We start from the raw sequence: 11,298 nt of genomic DNA on the forward strand, positions 1-11,298 counted from the left end.
GCCATGTAAAAAAAAAAAAATACACATCTTTGCCATTATAATTTCGTTGTCAAAAGGTGACACACTTTTTCGACGAACATTGGGCGTCAAGTCTCTTATAAAAAATAAAATAAAAAGATACACATTTTATCGACAAACATGCTTATATAGTGGCACCATCCCTTGCCACAACATGCAAAATATGTACATTGTACAACCAAAAAGAACATGAAAACGAGCGTCGAAAAACCAATGAGGGACCCTAATCGTCTTCTGAAAGTGATCTGAGTGCTACTGGTTGGTAGCCTGTTTGTCTTGAACTAAGAAAAAAACCGCACCCCAACCATAATTGATGAATTTTGGTTTTCTCTTATTTGGGATAAATATATACCATGGCAGTCATGAATACAAATCCAGACAGGTCCAAATGCTACCTCTAAGCGTCAAAGAAGTAGGCTAGCTTGCTACTTGTTCAAAGCAAAGAGACCCCCCATTACTACGTTAAACTAAAGATAATTTATCATATGGGGAAGACCATATATATATAGAAGCATGACGTGTGATGTTAGCATTTTCATTTGGTGACTCAACAATTTTCCAATCTTCATTTACACTCTATCATGGATCTTTTATCTTTTCATTCTAGTTTGTATTATCTATAAAGATCTATCTTATTAGGATATTGCTAAACTTTAAGATCGTACTGTATATTCTAAAGTTTTTAGATGCATGCAATTTAAAAGAGTATAATAAACACATAATTAACAAAAATAAATATTTGATTAATACTTTGCCCCAAAGGAGAAGAAAAATTATGTTTCGCCAACTAAAGAGTAAAAAATAACAATATAAAGCATTCAGATGGATTCTGAAATATTACATTTATAACTTGCACAACTTTGATCTATAGAAGATCCCGAGTGAGGAAGTGCGAGTTATCAAATTTAAAGAAAGACGCACATAAAATTCTACATAAAAAGTGTTGTAGAGAAACTGAAATTGAGAGGAATTTGCTGTGTATATCTCATTGATAATAGGGGCCTCTTTATATAGAGGATTACAATGTATAGAATCTAAATCATACAAGGAAAGTAATCGTACATTGAATAGGAATCTAGATCCTTCGAATGTAACCCTATTACCACTAGGTCAAGTAACCTAGAGTTTGGGCTAAACACAAATTAGGGTTTACTTGAACACTCCCCCTTGTGTTGCCCAAACGCGATGCTTCTCTCGTTGCCTCGTTAAAAACCTTGCCGAGTAACAAAAACCCAATGGGACAAAAATAACATCGGTCGAAGGGGAAAAAGAGCACAACACACCCTTCACGTTTCGAGATGAACATGTAGACATCTCCCCCTGATGTCTGCATCTCCCCCTGATGACTACGATCATGGGAGTTCAGATAATTTCAGCAAACGATGCATGTTTCTCGAAAGTGGAATTTAGGCAATGACTTAGTGAGCAAGCCTGCCACACTGTCCTCAGATTGAACCTAGTTCACTTTGATCTTGAGTAGAGTCTGTTGTTGCTGATTATGCTTGGCGTTGTCGCTTTTGATGTAGCATTTGCTTTATTTGTTCAAAGCAAGCAGCATTATCCTAAATGCTCGTAGGCTCATCTATGGTAGACTTCAAACCACAATTGTTCGAACATGCGTAATTATGGATCCAATCCATATACATTCACGAACTACTTCGTGAAGAGCAATGATCTCTGCATTGTTCGAAGATATAGCGACTAAGGTCTTTTTTATAGACCTCCAAGATATCACGGTCTTTACCCATGGTGAACACTTAACCATTTTGGGAATGACCTTTGTGTGGGTCAGAGAGATACCCAATATCAGCAAAACCTTCCAAAACACATGTCGTTTTGGGATGGGGATAGTGGACGCAGGCCAGTGTTGGCGGCGATCCTGGTGTGTGATGGGTATGAATCCATCATCTCTATGTAGGGATAGAACAAGCTCATATCAATCGTACATCTCAAGTACCAAAAGATATCTTTTATACCAATCTAATGGCGTCGCGTTGGCACAAAGCTATACCTTAGCGAACAAGCTCACTGCAAATGAGATGTCCGGTCTTGTGCATTGAGCTAAGTACAATAATGCGCCTATTGTACTTATGTAGGGCACTTCCGCCTCTAGCACATCTTCGTCATCATCCTTCGAACGAAGAGGATCCTTTTCAGGATCAAGACTACGGACGATCATGGGGGTGCTTGAAGGTTTGACCTTGTCAAATGCCTAAGCATCTATCAACACGATGCTCAAGTTCCAAACCGAGACATAATCGTGTTCTCCCAAAATCCTTCATCTCAAACTCGGATTTCTAGTGTTCAGCGGTTTCCCTTAACTCTTTAAGGGCTTCTAATGAAGATCATGTCCAACATGAACCGCGATAAAATCCGAAACTTGTTATGGAAACGCGTGGGCATATCCCTTCCCAATCAAGTAGTCACTTTAGCGAGCGTTTCAACCTTATTGCAAACGCGCTCCGAGGTCTAGAGCCACTTGACTTGGGTAAATGAAGTTCACTATGAACCTTCATGTATATTCCATATCTAGATCCCCATATAGATACGCAGTGACCACATTTGTAAGCTGCATGTTCAGTTATTTGGAAACTACCAAATTGACAGGGTAGTGGAATGCAATGACATCCATATGTCTCATCGTAGTCGATTCCAGGGCGTTTTGTGAGAAGCCTTGCGCCATAAGGCGAGATTGCTATCTCTTTTTCTCATCACGCTTTCTAACGAAGACCCATTAGTCAATAGGTTTTATGTTAGGAGGTGTTTGCATTACTGGCTCGAAAACCTTCCTCTTCGTTAGAGAATCCAACTTAACCTGGATCGCGTCTTTCCATTTAGGCCAAATCTCTCTACGTTGGCATTCATTCATCAACGGAGCGTGGTTCGATATCATTTGACTCAACAAACTCATGCGCAACGAAATGTGCAACTACATCATTAATTATGATGGAGTTTCTATCCCACGTCTCATGTACACTAGTGTAATTTTCATAGAGCTCTATATTCTCAGGAATAGGTTCTGACGTTGAGGCGTCCCTCAACGATAACCATAACCCGGAAGATTCTCATGAGACGGATTTTGAGTGTCGATGATCCAAGGATTAGGTTGTGCCAAAGCATCCTTCGAACCCACGGGCCTCCCAAGCATCCTAGCTGGGGCCATGGCCTATAACGCCAGAGTGTCACTCTCTTTGGCATTGGCACCATGCCTACCTCCGTGTAGGGTGGCGCTATGTCCTCTCGTAGGGACGTCCTTCCTTGCAGGCATGTTAGCAACATATTTGTGTGATCTCGTCACTTTAGTAGGGATCGAGATGAGACATAGTGGGGACAGACCACGACAATTTCTGTCGTTCCTGCTGAACATCTGTGTTCTTATCTCCCCCTAACGACGGGAAGACTGTCTCATCAAAGTGACATCCGCAAATCTAGCGGTAAGGAGATCGCCTAGCAAGGGCATGAAGTGGCTGACGATTGTTGGAGTCTCAAATCCAACGTAGTTGGCCATTCGTCTGTGAGGACCCATCATATAGCGATGTGGCAGCGCAATTGGCACATAAATAGCACACTCAAATATGCGTAAGTACGATACTTGTACCCAGTCACTAGCTGTAACGCAGAGGTACATTGAGTGGCGGTGGGTCGTAGACGAATTAGCATAGCATAGCTGCATGCGATATTGCATCACCCCAAGAAGATATAAGGAGATTGGTGCACATCACCCCAAGCAGATATAAGGAGGTAATGCAAAGGAATTCTATTCCGTTCTCACTATGCATTTCCGCATGGAATCCGTTGGCTCTAATATCTTTAAAGCTCAATAAGGTTCGATTTGCCTTAGGAGCGTAGAGGGCTTTAGTGACTTTAATCAAGGTGCCATTTGGCAATAGGAATTGGGTCATTCCATGTCCTTGAACTAAACCTGATGGCCCAGCCATCGTAGTCACAGATGAATATGTAGACAACATCTCCAAGAATAATTGCCTATGTCGTAGAATGGTGTGCGTTGTTGCACTATCCGCAAGACATTGAAGTTCATCCATTCTTTGAAGAAAAGCTCGTAATTAAAAAGGAGTCATTAAGGAAAGAACTCAACTTTTATTAATAAGCCAAACGGAATTACATCATCGTTTCTTTAACCAAAGAAAATCTAATCCAATAAACTAGCTAATGCAAAACAATGGTAGTCGTCTAACTCATTTCGGTAATTCCAATGCAAATGTGACCAGGTGAGTAGAGAGATGTCGGTGGAGCAAGGCTCGCTTAAGTACCACTTATCTCAAAACCTTCCTAGACATCACACTTACATTGAGTACGCCTACTTTGAAGAAAGACTAATATCATTGGCATCTACTACAAAAATAATATGGCAATTGCCTACATCTCTTGGAAAATAAAAAGACTTAATCAAAATCACCAGTTTCTAGGTCTTGATCATTGTAGTCTTCCACCCTTAGATCGAGATCGCCATCTTGATCTTCTTGTTCCATGTAATTTGCCTCCCTTGCTTTGCGATACGTCTTGTATGCGTTTGCAACATTCTAGGGTGCTTTACATGCTTTGGCCCAATGTTCAGTTGATCCACATCGAAAACAAACATCATTATGGTCAGGCTCCCTTGATCGAGGCACCATTGGGGTGCGATTTGGACGACCAATGCTCTTTGTGGCGTTACTACCATGGTCGGAGGCTCCACCTCTCTCTCTCTTCACACGTTGACCTGCACGGTTCCGTGCACGCCTCTCTTGGCGATTTCCTTCCTCTTTAGGGCGAACATATGGACCAGAACGTCCAGAATTGTCCCTACTCTTAGGGTTTCGCTCATTGCGTCCTCCCTTGGGGGCGCGACTATAGTTAGACTCCGGAATAGACTTAGTTCCCACGGGTCTAGCATTATAGTTCTTCACAAGAATATTGTCGTGCTTTTCAGCTACGTTCATGGTGCCAATGAGCTCATGAAACCTTGTGATACGTCCTACATTTACATCAATCCGATAATTCTTTGAAATCATCAGTGCAGAGACGGGGAAGGTAGAGAGAGTCTTCTCGATCAACATCGTATCAGTTATGGCTTGGCCACAAAACTCCATCAGAGACTTGATACGAAGAGCTTCCGAGTTATAATCAAGTACAGACTTGAAATCACAAAAGCGGAGGCTATGCCATCTCACTTCTAAATCAGGAAGCAGGGAGTCACGAACGTTGCCAAATCGCTGCTCAAGTTCTACCCATATGTTTCTTGGGTCTTCCTCATTGAGGTACTCATTTTGGAGCGCGTCATTCATGTGCCTTGTCATGAGAATTATGGCTTTAGCTTGTTTTGCTTCAAAAGCAGTAGCTTGCTCAATGGAGAGCTCATTCTGACTAGGCTCTTGGATGGCTCTGAGAAGTCCATCAGCCTTAAGATGTTGGCGCACATCTCGGACCCACCTATGGTATCCTGCGCCAGTTGTCTCCAGTGGAACGAAGTTCAACTTGTTCATGTTACTCATCCTGAAAAACAACACAAGATTAGGGTTAGTTTCGGAGCGAAAAAGGCTACCACGAAAAACTATTAAATTTCTGAGCGTAATCGCTTCCAAGAAATTCAATTCCAAGAGGTATTGGATTAGATCGAAACAATGACGTAAGTGGTCAATCGTTTTTCTTCTCAACAAACTCTAAGTTTGGAGGACTCTACAAGCTCCAAGCTTGGAGTGAGCACGAACCCCCACAGTTCGGCTATTGGTCTCCCCTATGAAGAAGAAAGGGGGGTAGAAGAAAGGAGGTTGCAAGTCCCCGATAAAAAGAAGAGAAATTGAATTTAAAAACTCTAAAAAAAACGGGAACTTTTAGAAAAAAAATACCTCGAAAATAGGTCGTTGGAAAAGTGGCCGGAAGTCTGCCGGAAAAAGGTTGACCAGCGTTGACCGGAGGGTTGACCGGGGAGCTGACGTGGCACTGGTGCTGACGTGGCTACTGACTGGTGCTGACTGGGCGTTGACGTGGCAGTGCTGACGTGGACAGGCTCTGGGCTGATGTGATTTGGGCCTGGGGCAGCGACTATGGGCCTGAGGTCTGCTTCTAGGCCTAGGGTAGATCTGCTGGGCTAGGCTTCTGCCTCCTCTTTTTTTTTTTTTTTTTCTTCTTTTCTGCCGGTCCGGTTGCAGTCTTTTCTGGTGGCCGGTTCAGGGACTTTTAGGCCGGTTCCGGTGGTGAAATTTCCGGTTCCAGTTGTCTGGGATCGAGTTCCTGCAGGTGGTGGAGTATGGATGCAGGAGGCGGTGAGGAAGCCGTTGAACCGGGCAGAGATATTTGCGTCACTTCCGGTGGCCGGTTTGGTGTTTTTCCGGCCGGTTCTGGTGGTGGCGCCGCCGGTTCTGGACTCCTGGAGTTGAGAGCTTCAAGGTGGGCGACGGTGGTTTCTGGGATTTGAAGGCTACGAATTTAGGGTTTCAGGGTTAGGGCTTCGTGCTGATAACGTGTTGTAGAGAAACTGAAATTGAGAGGAATTTGCTGTGTATATCTCATTGATAATAGGGGCCTCTTTATATAGAGGATTACAATGTATAGAATCTAAATCATACAAGGAAAGTAATCGTACATTGAATAGGAATCTAGATCCTTCTAATGTAACCCTATTACCACTAGGTCAAGTAACCTAGAGTTTGGGCTAAACACAAATTAGGGTTTACTTGAACATGAAGTAATTAGCATATTTAAAGAAAGACGCACTCTTGAGTTATCAAAAATTAAAGGATGTTGTAGTTTAAGCCCAAAACAACAATATCTCATTGTGTGGATCGGAAATATGCCAACAAGTACATTAAGCCTCTAAGAGAGGTTGACAGTGACCCTATAATGGCAGTATTGGTGTGATGTATTAGTAGACAACATGGTGCACATAGGGATATATCGTTGAGGTGAGAATTAGTGAAGTGTTATATATGTTCGAAACCACAATCTATAAGAAGAAGTGTCTTAGCTTCAGTAATCAGTACAATAACAAAAAGGTGGAGACTCGAGCGGTAAATCTTACTATTAGACCAAATTGTGGAATCCATCGTAACCCTATTTATATCGATTTTAATTGACCAACAGCACAATTGTGTTATATACCTTTCACCATTTTGGGGAAGATTGACAACCAAACGACAACCATTAAATCAACTTAGTGGCTAGACTGACAACTGATTGAAGTAAAACCATCGGTTTTAATTAATGCCATTTGGGTTCATAGACATTGTAGTGCATCATTTCAGCGAGTAAAAGATTTCCACGCCATTCTCACTCGTCGTTCCAAATTTGAATGAATTGAAGATTATTACATCATTCGCTACGTTGGTAAATAAATTTGGTAAATCACCTAATTTTTTGGTCACTGCACAAAAAAACATTTAATCTAATTTGACGACATTTTTTTTTCTCACATTGATAAAGGGGATTTATGTGAATATAGCCAGCCTATAGGAGTCTCCTTCTTACGCAAAAAAGGTACGTGTCAGTTGATCATCGTCAGTCGAAACAGATAATTTATCTAAGAAATCTTATCAGTCCCAATCAGGTTAGCTTTGTACCGGGAAGACATATCTCAGACAATATCATCATTGCTCAAGAGGTGCTGCACAAATACCAACATTCTTGTGGTCAAAAAGGCTTCATGGCATGGAAGATTGATTTATCTAAAGCCTATGATAGACTTAACTGGGATTTTATTGAAGCAGTTTTATACGAAGCTCATTTTCCTGAAGGTATTATCAAGCTTATTATGAGCTCTGTTTCCTCTACTAGTTTTCAGGTATGTTTAAATGGTGAACTTTCAAATGAATTTAAGGCAAGCAAAGGCATTCGACAAGGAGATCCCTTGTCTTCATATCTCTTTGTCCTTTGTATGGAGAAGCTTTCTCACTTAATTAAATCTGCAGTGGAAGATGGTCTGTGGAAGCCTGTTAGAGCCTCTGGGTCTGGTCCTCTCATATCCCATTTATTTTTTGCCGATGATCTTATTCTTTTTGCTGAGGCAAGCTGTGACCAAGCTAGAATCCTAAAGAGGTGCCTAGATTTGTTTTGTGATATTTCAGGGCAGGAGGTTAACTTTAGCAAGTCAGTCCTTTTCTGCTCCCCAAATACAAGCAAGTCTCTTGCAAGAAATATTAGTAGAATTTGTGGTTCGGTGTTGACTACTAATCTTGGTAAATATCTAGGGGTGCCATTGATACACACTAAGATTACCAAGCAAACTTATGCAGCTGTGGTTGATAAAGTGCAAGGACGGCTTGCTGGTTGGAAGGGAAAGTTGTTAAACTTGGCTGGCAGGTTAACTCTTATTTAATCTGTCTCTGCTGCTATTCCAAATTATACTATGCAAACTGTGAGAATTCCTATGTCCATTTGTGACAGCCTTGATAAGTTGAATAGAGATTTTTTATGGGGGGATTATGATGGTAAGAAGAAAACTCACCTTGCTAGTTGGGAGTTAGTCTGTAGACCTAAAGAGTTTGGTGGCCTATGAATTAAATGCACTAAGGATATGAATCAGGCTATGCTTGCTAAGATTGGGTGGAGAATGTTCCAAGGTGATAAGGGTCTGTGGATGATAGGAGCATTTTAATGTGGTATTTTAATAGTTAATTCCTCACATTTTGCTTAGTTAATTCCTTAACGAATCGATTTTTAACTTAATTTCTATTTTTTTAGGTACATTGGAGTAGATGATGATGAAATGAGCATTAGGTCCATAATTACCTATAAATGATGGAGAAAAATGGAAATGTACTAAAAGGTCAATTTTACACATTTTCCTATTCCGGCTAGGAGAAACCAAGCCAAGCAAGGAAGAAGGAGCGGCCGCCGGACCAAATGAACTTCAAATGAGCTGAAACTTTCCAGATCCATTCTACACATCCTAAGGATCATTTCTTATGAAGAGTGCCAGAGCTATAATTGAGTGGAAGGCCTTCAAACAGTCAACCCAATTTCCTGCAGAAGCAAAACTGGAAAACTGGACCTGTAAGAGGTCCAGCAGCATTTCCAGCCCAAAGGCATGGAAATAAATTCTGAAATTTTACCAAAATGATCTACACTCATGGTAGATCATTTCATATGAAGAAGTCACGAGCCAAAACTGAATTCCTGTTGGAGAAATAATTGAAGGAATAAAAGGGCAGAAACTGACCTAAAACAGCTCAACACCACATGTTCAAGTTTCCTACCCACATGAAGAAAGCTAGATGCTTTTCTCTTTTTCCTTGGATATATTTTTCTGCTCCAATAGATCATCATCACTTCCATACTTCTGCACCTTCATGCCTTGCTTTCATTTCATCATTACTCCATCTTTTCCATATTTTACAAACCACTTTCATTATTTTTCTTCCATTTATCATTTCACTCTTCTTTTTCTTCCCTATATAAACACCTTCTCCTCTCACTCTAAACACATTCCTTCATCCATTTCATCTTCTTTGTCTCTCCATTTCCATTCCATTTTTCTCTCCATTCTCTAGTTGCAAAATTCTGCGTTTTCAAGTAAGAAGAAGAAGAAGGAGCCGGGAATATCATATCCTCCATCGTCCACCTTGAAGGCTTGCTTCCAAGATTCAAGATTTCAACGTTTCAAGCACTCCATCTCCATCTCCAACTCACGGTGTAATTCATTCTTTTTCCTTATTTAATTTCGTAGGAATTTGTTTCTAGTTAACAATAACATTAAGGGCAAAGTTTAAGCCCAATTTCTATGTTTGAATAAAAATTGTGATTTCTTTATGTTGATTTTTATGTTGCTTATGTGAGATTGCTTAATTGATTTTGGATTATGGAAAACTTTTATATGTACGTGTTCTTTGATGGCCAACTTAGGATATATGCATGTAATTGGTGCTAGATTTAAGTAGTAAAGGCTTTGGACAAAAGTCGAAATCAATTAAGGAGGATTGCAAATAGATGGACTTTTTCATACTAGGTTGTGCACTTTGGTTGACATCCTTTCTTTGTTCTTCATGCATTGAATGTGTTCTTGATTAGCTAGTTTTCTAGACTATGATTGCATGTTCAATAGGTTTAATTTAGGTGCTTTCACTTAGATTAAATATTCAAGGAAAGTAAAATATGGGAAATCATTTGCTTTGAATGTTTCACATGGTCAACTTATTTCTCATGACATAGATAATCAACTATAGGAATTGTAATTGGATTTCATTCATATGATTGTAGTTTTGATCTTTGTTTCTTGTGTTCCACCCTTGTATATGTGTTTTTACACTTTCTTTATTTCATTTAATTTTAATTCCAATTCTATAATCTCAAAACCCCCCTTTTTATATTAACTTGTATATATTTTTATTCTTTATTTTATTTTTGTACATAATACTTTTTACTTTATTATTTTAATTCTTTATTTGTTTTTTTTGACAATGACAGGTGTACCCTCAATCCCCGGAATAGAACGATCCCTATTTGCTTATACTACTAACGATGTTTTCAGGGTTAAATTATGCGCTTGCTTTGAGCGTATCAGTGGAGCGATGTTCTCCATAATAAATATGTCAAACAGGTCAACTTTCTCCATCCTCAGTATTCTTGCCCTACTAGGTGTTCTAGCACTTGGCGTGGGGTAATATTTGGCTCCAAATTATTGCAGAAAGGTCTAACATGGAGAATTGGTGATGGAAGCTCAGTTAATTTTTGGACTGATACATGGTTTCATGGAAAACCCTTAACCCTTACTTTTGCTCCTTCTAGTATCACTAATTTTCAAGCTAAAGTAAAGGATTTCTGGAATGAGCATGGCTGGAACATGGATTTATTAAGATCGGTGCTGCCTGATGATCTGATTAGCCAAATTGTGAAGATCCCTGCTGGATATGCTGGTTGTGGTTCTGATAAGCTCATATGGGGTGCTACTTCGACTGGTAAGTACTCAGTTAAATCTGCATACCTTACTTTACTTCAAGATGAGAATTATACTCCCTTTAATTGGGCTTTTATTTGGAAAATGGCTATTCCTCCCAAGCTGAAATCTTTTTTCTGGCTTTTATGTCATGGAAAATTGCTAACGAATGTGGAAATAGTCAAGAGAAGAATGTCCTCTGACTCTTCTTGCCCTCTTTGCCATAACGCTCCTGAAACTATTATGCACTTGTTAAGAGATTGTTCTCATGCCTCCTCTATATGGAATAAGATCATTTGTTTGGATACCATTACTAGAGCTATGCATCTGGATTGGATGAGCTGGTTGGCAGCAAATATTCGATGCAAGAGAACTTGTTATGGAGAGTTAAATTGGTGTATTGTCTTTGTTTT

This window comes from Rosa rugosa, chromosome 2, assembly GCF_958449725.1.
Source record: "Rosa rugosa chromosome 2, drRosRugo1.1, whole genome shotgun sequence".
Classification (NCBI taxonomy): domain Eukaryota; kingdom Viridiplantae; phylum Streptophyta; class Magnoliopsida; order Rosales; family Rosaceae; genus Rosa; species Rosa rugosa.